Raw genomic sequence first — 12,824 nt, 5'->3', positions numbered from 1 at the left:
CCAATTGTCCCAAAAGGAGTCCATGAACTACCCAGACCGATCAAAGAAAAAAATGGATAACTGTGGATTTGCTAGGTTATGAAAAAAAATAGGAAACTCTTAAAGAAAAAATAGGATTTTACTGACCAAATGCAGTTTAAAGTCATGCATTGCTTTATTGAGCCTTGATGAAGAAAGCTCACTGTACCGTGATCATAAAGACAAAAACGAACTATTTCAGCATGGAAATAGGAATACATAAAGTTCCATAATGTCCTGTTTTTATTTACTTAGTAGATATAATTACCATTCCGTTGGAGATAGAGTCATTTCGTTGAGTCGAAAATCCATGTTTGTCAGCAGCAATTATCATGATTGTTTTATGTGCTTCTTCATTAGAAAAAGGGATCTTGGCTAAGATCAAATCAAAGGTTCCACAGAAAGAACCAAAATGACAGACTAGAATAACATTTAGTGTTTATCTTAAAAGGCTAAGGTTCAAATGCACTTTAATTTTTGACCTGAAAAGGTTCATTACTGTAAAGACTTTATTTAACTTAGCCGTGTGAGTCACTTTGTAACTAAGTCGCACAATTATTTGTGGAGTGGAGAGGCGCAAAGCCATGTCATATTTTGAAAGTGTATTTAGGGCAATATACTTACAGCGAATGCAGACCCGTGAGTCCTGAGAAAACGTTTTCTGCGAGTTGACTTATTTTATTTTTATCAAGATATCTAGAAATGAACACAAAATTAGAAATGAGTAGGAAATCTGAATTAACCAAGAACATTAAAATCAATGTCATTTTAGTTTTAATTGCCGTTTCCTTCTCAGAATTCACTGATCGTCGTTGTACTCGGTTCTACTTAGACAAGAGGAAGAAAGTCAATCCCAATTGTCCTAAAAGGAATCCGTGAACGACTCAGAGCAATGAATGAAAAAGAAAAAATCGATAACAGTGGATTTGCTAGTTCTATGGAAAACATTAGGAAAAATCAAAAACAAAATTTTGTGTATTAATGACCAAATGCAGTTTAAAGACATGCATTGTTTTTTCGAGCTTTGATAAAGAAAGTTCGCTGTATTGTGATCACAAAAAAAAGGAAGTGTTCTAGCATGGAAACAGGAATTAACAGAGTTGCATAAGATTTTGAGAGTTCTAAAAGTGGAGGACCCCTAGAACTATAAAATAATTTTTTGTACTCGTATTTCTGAAACTTTCACCTTTCATCTCTATAAAAATTAAGATTTGAATTGTTTCCGGGAATTTCCGAGGTTAAAATAGCTTAAAACCGACATTTCGACCAGTTTTACTGGTCTTCTTAAGGTTGTTTAGAAAATGTTATCAATATGGCGGATCGTTTTTAGTCGTTCCGCTTGGGTCAGTCTTAATTTAATTAGTGGAGAAAATGAAAATTTATCCTCAAGTGCTGACGTCCTCTAGAAAACCTCGAATTTCGCTATTTCACATTGTTGTTTTGCTGACGACGGCGAAGAAATGAACAAACGTGAAAAACGCACGTGCAGGGCGTGCAAAGCTATTGTTTTTGCCTAAAAAATATGCAAATTTGTGACGTTGTCATAGCCGTAGCTGTTGTCTTTGCTAAGCTCTCTAATCTTTTCAATTTTCAGCTCAAGAACGAGGCATCAAGGGCTAATTTGAATTAAAAACGAAAGAATATTTAAATGACGTCCATTTTGGAATGAGGTCTATTTAACTCAGCTGTGTGAATCACTTTGTAACAAAGTTACACAGTTATTTGTGTCATATTCAGTTGAAAGTGTATTTAAGGCAATCCACTTACAACCAAGTTAGACGCGTGAGTCCTGAGAAAGCGCCTTTTTGGAGTTGAACTATTTCATTCTCCCTGAGATATCTAGAAATGAAAATAACATTAGAAATAAGCACTAAATTCAAATTAAAGAAGAACAATGCAATTAATACCATTTTAGTTTTAATTGCATGCCGTTTTGTTCTTAGCATTCCCGGATCGTGGTTGTACTCGATTCTATTTAGACAAGAGCAGTAAAATTAATCCCAATTGTCCCAAAAGGAGTCCGTGAACTACTCAGACCGATCAAATCAAAGAAAAAATGGATAACTGTGGATTTGCTAGTTTTATGGAAAACAATAGGAAAATATAAAAGAAAAAATAGGATTTTACTGACCAAATGCAGTCTAAAGTCATGCATTGCTTTATTGAGCCTTGATGAAGAAAGCTCACTGTAGCACGATCATAAAGACAAAAACGAATTATCTCAGCATGGAAATAGGAATTCATAAACTTTCATAATGTCCTGTTTTTATTTACTTAGTAGATATAATTACCATTCCGTTGGAGATAGAGTCATTTCGTTGAGTCGAAAATCCATGTTTGTCAGCAGCAATTATTATGATTGTTTTATGTGCTTCTTCATTAGAAAAAGGGATCTTGGCTAAGATCAAATCAAAGGTTCCACAGAAAAAACCAAAATGACAGACTTGAATAACATTTAGTGTTTATCTGAAAAGGCTAAGGTTCAAATGCACTTTAATTTTTGACCTGAAAGGGTTTATTACTGTAAAGACTTTATTTAACTTAGCCGTGCGAGTCACTTTGTAACTAAGTCGCACAATTATTTGTGGAGTGGAGAGGCGCAAGGCCATGTCATATTTTGAAAGTGTATTTAGCGCAATATACTTACAGCGAATGCAGACCCGAGAGTCCTGAGAAAACGTTTTCTGCGAGTTGACTTATTTTATTTTTATCAAGATATCTAGAAATGAACACAAAATTAGAAATGAGTAGGAAATCTGAATTAAACAAGAACATTAAAATCAATGTCATTTTAGTTTTAATTGCCGTTTCCTTCTCAGAATTCACTGATCGTCGTTGTACTCGGTTCTACTTAGACAAGAGCAGGAAAGTTTATCCCAATTGTCCTAAAAGGAATCCGTGAACGACTCAAAGCAATGAATGAAAAAAAAAAATCGAAAACAGTGGATTTGCTAGTTCTATGGAAAACAATAAGAAAAGTAAAAGACAAAATTAAAGACTTTAATGACCAAATGCAGTTTAAAGACATGCATTGTTTTTTCGAGCTTTGATAAAGGAGGTTCACTGTATTGTGATCATATAAAAAAAGGAATTGTTCTCGCATACAAACATGAATTTTTCGTAACATCCTGACAGTTCTAAAGGTGGAGGACCCCTAGAACTATAAAATAACTTTTTGTACTCGTATTTCTGAAACTTTCACCTCTTATCTCTATGAAAATTAAAATTTGAATTGTTTCTGGGAATTTCCGAGGTTAAAATAGTTTAAAACCGACATTTCGACCAGTTTTACTGGTCTTCTTAAGGTTGTTTAGAAAATGTTATCAATATGGCGGATTTTTTTTGGTCGCTCCGCTTGGGTCAGTCTTAATTTAGTGGAGAAAATGAAAATTTATCCTCAAGTGCTGACGACCTCTATAAAACCTCGAATTTCGCTATTTCACGTTGTTGTTTTGCCGACGACGGCAAAAAAATGAACAAACGAGAAAAACGCACGTGCAGGGCGTGCAAAGCTATTGTTTTTGCCCACAAAATATGCAAATTTGTGACGTTGTCATAGCCGTAGCTGTTGTCTTTGCTAAAGCTCTCTTAATCTTTTGAATTTTCAGCTCAAGAACGAGGCATCAAGGGCTAATTTGAATAAAAACGAAAGAATATTTAAATGACGTTCATTTTGGAATAAGGTCTATTTAACTCAGCTGTGTGAGTCACTTCGTAACAAAGTTACACAGTTATTTGTGTCATATTCACTTAAAAGTGTATTTAAGGCAATCCACTTACAGGGAAGATAGACGTGTGAGTCCTGAGAAAGTGCCATTTTGGAGTTGAGTTATTTCATTCTCCCTGAGATATCTAGAAAAGAAAATAACATTAGAAATAAGCACTAAATTCAAATTAAAGAAGAACAATGCAATTAATACCATTTTAGTTTTAATTGCATGGCGTTTTGTTCTTGGCATTCCCGGATCGACGTTGTACTCGATTCTATTTAGACAAGAGCAGTAAAATTAATCCCAATTGTCCCAAAAGGAGTCCATGAACTACCCAGACCGATCAAAGAAAAAAATGGATAACTGTGGATTTGCTAGGTTATGAAAAAAAATAGGAAACTCTTAAAGAAAAAATAGGATTTTACTGACCAAATGCAGTTTAAAGTCATGCATTGCTTTATTGAGCCTTGATGAAGAAAGCTCACTGTACCGTGATCATAAAGACAAAAACGAACTATTTCAGCATGGAAATAGGAATACATAAAGTTCCATAATGTCCTGTTTTTATTTACTTAGTAGATATAATTACCATTCCGTTGGAGATAGAGTCATTTCGTTGAGTCGAAAATCCATGTTTGTCAGCAGCAATTATCATGATTGTTTTATGTGCTTCTTCATTAGAAAAAGGGATCTTGGCTAAGATCAAATCAAAGGTTCCACAGAAAGAACCAAAATGACAGACTAGAATAACATTTAGTGTTTATCTTAAAAGGCTAAGGTTCAAATGCACTTTAATTTTTGACCTGAAAAGGTTCATTACTGTAAAGACTTTATTTAACTTAGCCGTGTGAGTCACTTTGTAACTAAGTCGCACAATTATTTGTGGAGTGGAGAGGCGCAAAGCCATGTCATATTTTGAAAGTGTATTTAGGGCAATATACTTACAGCGAATGCAGACCCGTGAGTCCTGAGAAAACGTTTTCTGCGAGTTGACTTATTTTATTTTTATCAAGATATCTAGAAATGAACACAAAATTAGAAATGAGTAGGAAATCTGAATTAACCAAGAACATTAAAATCAATGTCATTTTAGTTTTAATTGCCGTTTCCTTCTCAGAATTCACTGATCGTCGTTGTACTCGGTTCTACTTAGACAAGAGGAAGAAAGTCAATCCCAATTGTCCTAAAAGGAATCCGTGAACGACTCAGAGCAATGAATGAAAAAGAAAAAATCGATAACAGTGGATTTGCTAGTGCTATGGAAAACATTAGGAAAAATCAAAAACAAAATTTTGTGTATTAATGACCAAATGCAGTTTAAAGACATGCATTGTTTTTTCGAGCTTTGATAAAGAAAGTTCGCTGTATTGTGATCACAAAAAAAAGGAAGTGTTCTAGCATGGAAACAGGAATTAACAGAGTTTCATAATATCCTCATAGTTATAAAAGTGGAGGACGCTTAGAACTCTTAAAAAAAAATTTGCACTCGTATTTCTGAAACTTTCACCTCTCTTCTCTATAAAAATTAAAATTTGAATTGTTTGCGGGAATTTCCGAGGTTAAAATATGTTTAAAACCGACTTTTCGACCAGTTTTACTGGTTACCTGCTGCTTGTTTAAAAATTGTTATCACTATGGCAGATCGTTTTTGGTCCTTCCAATTGGTGACCGCACATGACGTATCATGACCATTACACAATGTGTAAATGATGCAACCTCGTTCCCAGGACTTTTTCCCTGGCTTGGGGGTGGGGCGGGAAAAGGCCTTGGGATCGGCCAGTGAATCCTTTATATTGATTGATTGATCGTTTTTAAATAATTTATGCGAATCTTGGCGAAATAAAGCTAATTTATGCATTATGCCGAAATCAAAATGGCGGAAAGTATTTCCACTCCGACGAAGGTTTCTCCTCGAAATCCAGCTTGCCGACTCTGTGGTGATTCTAATGAGAGTCGCTATATGCTACGAATATTCAGCAAAGCTGGTTCAGGAAAAGATCTGTGTGCCAAAGTCCATAAAACCTGTGGCATAAAAATTTCGGAGGACGATACGAGATCAAAGGTCTTGTGTAGGAGTTGTGTTTCATTCGAAAACAAGATGGAACAGTTTATTCAGAGAGCTCAATCCATAGAGAATACGCTGTCGGATCAAAGCGCAGAATATGCTGTCAAGCGAAGCGTACAGCTTTCACCTTCTTCGCTTCAGCCGTCGAAGCGTTTATCAAGGATTACAATTTAAGATATTTTGATGTTGTAATCATCAGCAAAGTTCAATTCAGTTAATTCAGCACAGATATAAACAAAAAAAGAACAAAATGTTTAAAGAAACTGATCAATGTCATGGTAACAACAGAATTTAATTAAATAACAATAGCGTATTTTAAGATAGTAATTCAAAGTTTGCAGTGTTTACAATAATTTTGATGATGATGTTCTGATCATGACCAGGGTTCATTTCAGTGCTACATAATTATAGTATTGTGCTCAGATACTGTTCAGTGTCATGGTAACAGCAGAAAAAATGAAATATTAATAGTGTGTTTTCAGAGAGTAAATCCAGATCAAGAGATTATAAAGGTAAGAGAAGTAATCCCTCATACTGGCCCTATTCCCATCGTAATCCCTCTTAGGTTATTTTTAGATGATATCAATTTTCCCGCGGATAATGTTACCGCGCGCGTTACGTGGAAGTTTCGTGGAGGAGAGAAAGTGCAGCAAATTCTGTATGATGCCACTCTCCGTTTTCAAAATTGAGTTTCATGGCCTGATAAAATTCATTGTCTGCAAGATACAGGTTTCAAACACTGGAATTGCCTTGGAATTGCTTAACTGTCTAGTTTACAGAGATATCAATTTGAAGAATTTCCAATGTATCAAACCGTGTTAAATAATTTTGACAGATGCAGATATGTTTACCTTGGTTGCATTGCGTTACTTGTCCATTTTAGTGCGCACTTTCTCATCGTCTACAAAATTCTGTCGCTTACAAAACTAACCCCGTCAAGATACAGTTTGCAATCATATATCATGGAAATCGGTTAACTGTATAATTCACTCTGATACCAATTTTACGATTGTCTAATGTAGGAAACCGTGTTAAATAATTTTGTAAGAGGGAGCTATATTTTACGCGTTCGTTGCAAATTGACTTCAATCCGATCTTACGGTTTTAAAAATTTTTATCGTGCGGTCAATTGAAATTTTCCTGTCATGTGTGGTACTGTTTGAAAGCGTTAGCTGTCTAATTTATGAATATCATAGAATTAAGTCACCATAGTTTAAGTCCGCTAAGAAAATCCAGAACGCGTTGACAAGTCAGGAATATGTTACTTGGTGACTTGATATTTCATTGTGTACAAAATTCTGTCGCCTATAAAACTCGTTACTTTGAAGATAAAATATGCAAAGATATATCATTCAAATCGCTTAACTGTGTTGTTTACAGTGACACCAATTTCAACACTGTCCAATGTACGAAACCGAGTTTAATAATTTTGAAAGATGCAGGTATATTTAACATGCGTGCTTTGCAAATTGACTTCCATCCGATACCACTTGTTCATACATTAATATTTTTATCGCACTGTCTGTTCAAGTTTTCTTTTCATGTCTGATATCTGTCTAATATATGAATATCTAAGAATTAAGTCGTCATATTTTAATCCCGCGAAGAAAATCAAGAACGCGTTAACCAAGTCAGCGATATATTATTTGCTGACTGTAGTTTGCGAATTGCCAATGTTTACAAAATTCTGTCGCTTATAAAACTCGATCCTTTCAAGAAACAGGCTTGGAACATCAATAACTGAAATCGCTTAATTGTCTAGTTTTCAATGATACCACATCAAGGTTGTGCCATATATGAAACCGTGTTAAATCTTTTTTTAAGGAGACAGCTATATTTAACATACGTGCTTTGCAAATTTACTTGAATCCGATAACACGGGTTCAAAAATTTTTATCGGACGCTTGATTCAAGTTTTCCTTTCATGTTTGGTACTGTTGTAGAGCTCTATCTGTCTACTTTATCACCATATAAGAATTAAGTCATCATATTTTAATCCCGCAAAGGAAACCGAGAATGCGTTTATTGAAGTCAGAGAGATCTTACTTATCGACTATAGTCTTCCATTTGCCATTCTGTTCAAAATCCTGTCGGTTACATAACTCGTTCCTTCCAAGATACAGGTTTCAAAACATAAGTCGTTGTAATCGCTTAAATCTGTAGTCAACAAGTCACTTTCGTCTACAAAATGTATATACGCGTTTGCCTCAACATCCTCCGCCAATTTTGTTTGATGGTAAATCGCGAACGACGCGAATCATTGCGTGGGAATTCGCTCAGCTGTCAACATTGGTAAAAATGGGGACATGTGATTGGCTATCAGTTAACCCTCGTGGGAATACCGGATCTCGCAGGAGACCTAAAAATAACTTAAGAGGGATTACGATGGGGATAGGGCCAGTATGAGGGATTACTTCTCTTACCTTCATAATCTCTTGACGAAACTAGACAGAGGAGTTTAGGAACGAACTCTCTTCTAAAGAGCCTTTCCCTTGAATAATGAAGGACAAAATGGACAACAAGCTTTCTTTCAAAGAATTCTTCACTAACGAGAATTAGTCAAATTACCAATGTGTTTTTTCTTTTTGCCAGAAAGCACAGACTGTTCACATGCTAAAGTTAGCAAACATGCATGTGTCCTCTGACAGCTGTACGTTCCAGTTGATATCATTGTTAAAACAAACCACGCCGCTGTTATCTTTAGTTGCCTATGAAGATTTACCATCGTGTTCAGTTACCATTCTCAGAAAATACATAAGGAGAACAGAATCTTTAAGAGGGTCAGAATCACAACTTCAGATAAGTTATACCAAGCCTCACAGTTCCACAGCCCTAGAGCTGCTGCATTATCCGCAGCCAGTAGTTTCGGTAGATGAACTATTGAAAACAGCAGATTGGTCTTCAGAATCCACCTTTTCCAGGGTTTATTAGAAGCCTCTACTTTAGAAGCCACTATTTGGGCCTAGTGTGCAATTGACAACTGAAAATGCACTTAAGTGTAATGCGGCTCACAGGAAAATAAAAGTATGGTTAGAGTCAGATGTGTGGTTTTTCTTCTCTTACTGCACGTAGATTGCTTCGAAATCTCATGGGATCCTTGGGTATGGAAGCCAGGTCCCTTTTTGCTCTTAGGTATTCACGGGTCCTTACCTTACACAATTACGAGATTACGTGAAATTGACTTGAAGTCACGTGCGATCGCGTAATTTGCTCATTCCTGCGTAATCCCACTTTTGCACTCTATTTGAAAACTAAACAGATATTAGCGATATTGTTTCGTAAGTAAACTCTTTGAAAACAGTTCAAAACACGCCATTTATATCGACGTCGATTTGTGATTGCTCTAAAAATGAGCGATCAGGCCTTGGATGCGCAGGGAGCTCGAGTATTGTACTGGTTTCAAATGTAAAGCACTTATAATAACAATTGGCTCATGAAAACTGGCCGATTGTAGTCCGTGATATATGTGTTACGAGACAGATTTTGTAGCCACAGCTTCTATGGTTTAACTTCATTATTCTGGCTTGGAACTTCAGCACTCTGCCGTTGCTGGCAGCCAACGCTGTCATCAAAATGCTAAAAGCTGACGTTTAATATGCATTTGCTGAGCTGTGATTGGCTAATCAATACATTTCCTTCCAAGAATAAAGGACAACAAGGTGACAGCCTGGACGTATGATTAGGTTCCCAGGGCGCAGCACCTGAACTAGTCAAATAAGTGAGTGCTACAAGGTTCTCCTGAGTAAAGTACCTTCGAGAGTAAGCTATCAGTGCCAAATACAGCTATAGCTGGTAAAAGAGTTTGAAAAGTTACAGAAAGGTGATCATAAAACTCTCAGCAACAAAGGCGGGAAAGCTAGTGGTAAATACTTGGGGTAGACACTTCAGCCTAGATAAATGCGAGTTAATTAAATTGTTGGATTAACTGATAGCTGCAGAAACCGAAGTTTCCACGGTCCTTTAAACCAACGCGTGCGGGCTACCGCGGGAAAGCTAACCCTACAGATAACTACGCTAAGATAACTAACATGGTCGGTCTTACAAACTCATCAGTCCTCGTATTTCCAAAAACATTGACGGAAATTCGGCATTCCCTTAATGCATTTTTCTGTGAAAAAGTTACTTATATTAACTTCTAGGGACGAGGTTGTTTGCGACACTTGACTTGGTTTGCACGCTTCACTTTCCCATCTTCGTTCTTAGCACCGTGTATTTAGTACGCTTGCATACAATGAAGCCGTCTTAAAAATATTGCCTAAAAACATATGTCCTAAGTATAGTTAATTCCGCCTGCTCGTGTACAAATTGCATTCCTTTTAGTTGTGGTTTTGAAGGTTTTCTAATTTAAAAAATGAATAAAGTCAAGCACTAAGAAACAGCAACAAGGTTTACACTTGAGATTGGGCAAATTGAACCTAACCTCTGTGTATCACTGGTATTTATTACAAACTGGACGCTCCGCGAGCCTAAACTGGCTTGCTCTTGGTATGTGTTTGTCCTCCTCAAAGTTTTGTACTCATTACCAAACACCCTAAGAAATTATCAGTCCATAAACGAAACACTATTTATTTTTAAAAATCAAACTGGCTGAAAGCACGTAACCTGCACGTAGCCGGACGTGTAACTCGAAACGTTGGTAAAACCTACAATCCTGGTCAAAAGTTGTTGGGAAGGTTGCACACATCACTTCACTTCACACCTAATTCGATTATTGTAACTATTGGCTGAACTATTTGGGAAAGAGCATGCTCTTGTGGCCCCCCTCCCCCATATTCCCATGATGTTGGAGGAAAAGTCACCATTTTGTTTAGTGCAAAATCCAACATTGATAAGGAAGGGGGAGGAGGGGGGGTGGGGGCGAAGGGGGCTATCTCAAAAGTGACGCTACCTTCCCAACACTTTTGTCCAGGATTGTCTGAAAACAATTGTAAACAGATTTCGTCGTAAAACACAACATTTACGGAAGATACGAAGTTGTTATTCTCCATAATTACGATTCGATGGATTATCTTTATCGTTGTTGTTATTAGGCACCATTTTCAGAAAGTGGTATATGCCACATCCACAAAGGCGCTTTTCCGAGGGCAAATTTTGCATATCTAACAACAGCAAATGGAGATATGGTACGGCTCACTAGGAATTATTGTTATTCATTTCGTAAACATTCCAACATTATCCTTTGCGAGATTACCCAAAAGTAATATATAGATCGCGATCGACCTTATTTGAGCCTGATTTCAGCAATAACTTGAACAAAACACATCGAACTCCGAATATGTTGCCACTTCTTCGAGTGTTTTGGTTAAAGGAATGAAACCACGTTTAGAAAATTGCGTGTATAGCACTTCGACCTTTTTCAGACAATCCTGGTCAAAAGTTGTTGGGAAGGTTGTGCGCATCACTTCACTTCACACCTAATTCGATTATTCTAACTATTGGCTGAACTAAATGGGAAAGAGCATGCTCTTGTGGCCCCCCTCCCCCATATTCAATGTTGGAAGAAAAGTCAGAAAAGTCACCATTTTGTGTAGTGCAAAATCCAACATTGATAAGGGGAGAAAGGGGGCTATCTCAAAAGTGACGCTACCTTCCCAACACTTTTGTCCAGGATTGTAGATATAGTCCGCCTGCGCGATGGCTGCCACAAGCTTGTTCTGATATTTCGCAGTTTTACAGGGATTGCTGCACCCCTGTCCGATTGGCTAGAATCTTACACACTCTGTAATTGGACATTTACTTACTCAACAAATGACGCAATCCTTTTAATGAAACGCTGGAAAGAGAATTCAATGGCCTAAAAGATCAGTTTTAAATTGATTGGCTTCTATCTGAGCAGGAAAACTCGCTGTGGGAATTTCTTGTATGAAGAAATGAATTTGTCACTCTGACAATCCGAAAACCGAGAACACGAGAAATATTTATGAAATGTTGTTGTGTTTCAGGTATAAAGCCAATCTAGCGCAAGAAAACTAAACTGCAACCAGTAACGATAATTAGTTTGTGGTTTCATGTCGCTTCTGATTGGTTGCTGCGCAATGGGAAATATCAAAATCAGATCAACGTGTTCATGGTTTTTTTTTTTTTTTGATCCGCACATGCTACGGCAGGTCTTTGATCACTAGTTGTTAGCGATCCATCGCAAAGGCAAATTCGAACTCTCAATTTCGGTGATTGTGTGAAAAAGTTCCCATCTCTTTGCAACCAATAATCTACTCATGATTCTTTTCTAGAACGAGACGACATAACCTGCAATAAACAAAATAATAAAACATCGCCTTTTAAGTTTTGACCTTTTGGCTGTTAAAATGCAAAGCACTTTTTCTGTCGTGCAAATAACGGATGCGTGACTTGTCAAGTAAGTGTGCGTCGAATCTCAAGGCGCGTAAGAATCCACCCAATCAGAAAGGGATACAGAAATCCTTGTAAACTCTGAACAAGCTTTTCGGTGCCATTGCGCAGACTCACTATACCGGTGGTTCAGTCTGTCTGTGACGCAGGCTATTAGCGCAGGACCTGTACACCAACCGACCTATATTTGCTACTGATACGGAAGTCTTCTTGCAATGATTATTATGGGTTCAATAGAGTGTTTTCACGCGGCGTCACGGCGGCCATGTTGGTGTCCTTAAACAAAAGAACGGCGGCGATGTTGGTCTCCCCAAGTGATCTTCTGGGAATTACGCTCTTTTAACGCGCAAATGCTTTCTTTTGTTCAGGTGGAAAAGGAAGGTTACTGATCACGTGAGTGAAAACACTCTATAACACTCGGTTTAAATCTTTTATGTACAGTTCAGCTATCAAGCCACGGCATTGATGCATGTTTAAATTTCACGAAATACCATCTTTGTTCGATGTCACCGGCCATCTCACCAGACTTGTGTTTCTCAAATTTAAGTCCAAGCACCCATTTCAAATAGTGCTTATAAACAGTATTTAAGTGTAAGCACCCATTTTAAACAGTTAGCTTGAAATAATTGCGTGGGTATGTCTTTCAAGGTTAGGATTCGTATAGGTAATAGCATGACTTGTAG

Source organism: Montipora foliosa, unplaced genomic scaffold (assembly GCF_036669935.1).
Source record: "Montipora foliosa isolate CH-2021 unplaced genomic scaffold, ASM3666993v2 scaffold_477, whole genome shotgun sequence".
Classification (NCBI taxonomy): domain Eukaryota; kingdom Metazoa; phylum Cnidaria; class Anthozoa; order Scleractinia; family Acroporidae; genus Montipora; species Montipora foliosa.
The sequence above is the reverse complement of the archived record's forward strand: the minus strand, read 5'-3'. Positions refer to the sequence as shown.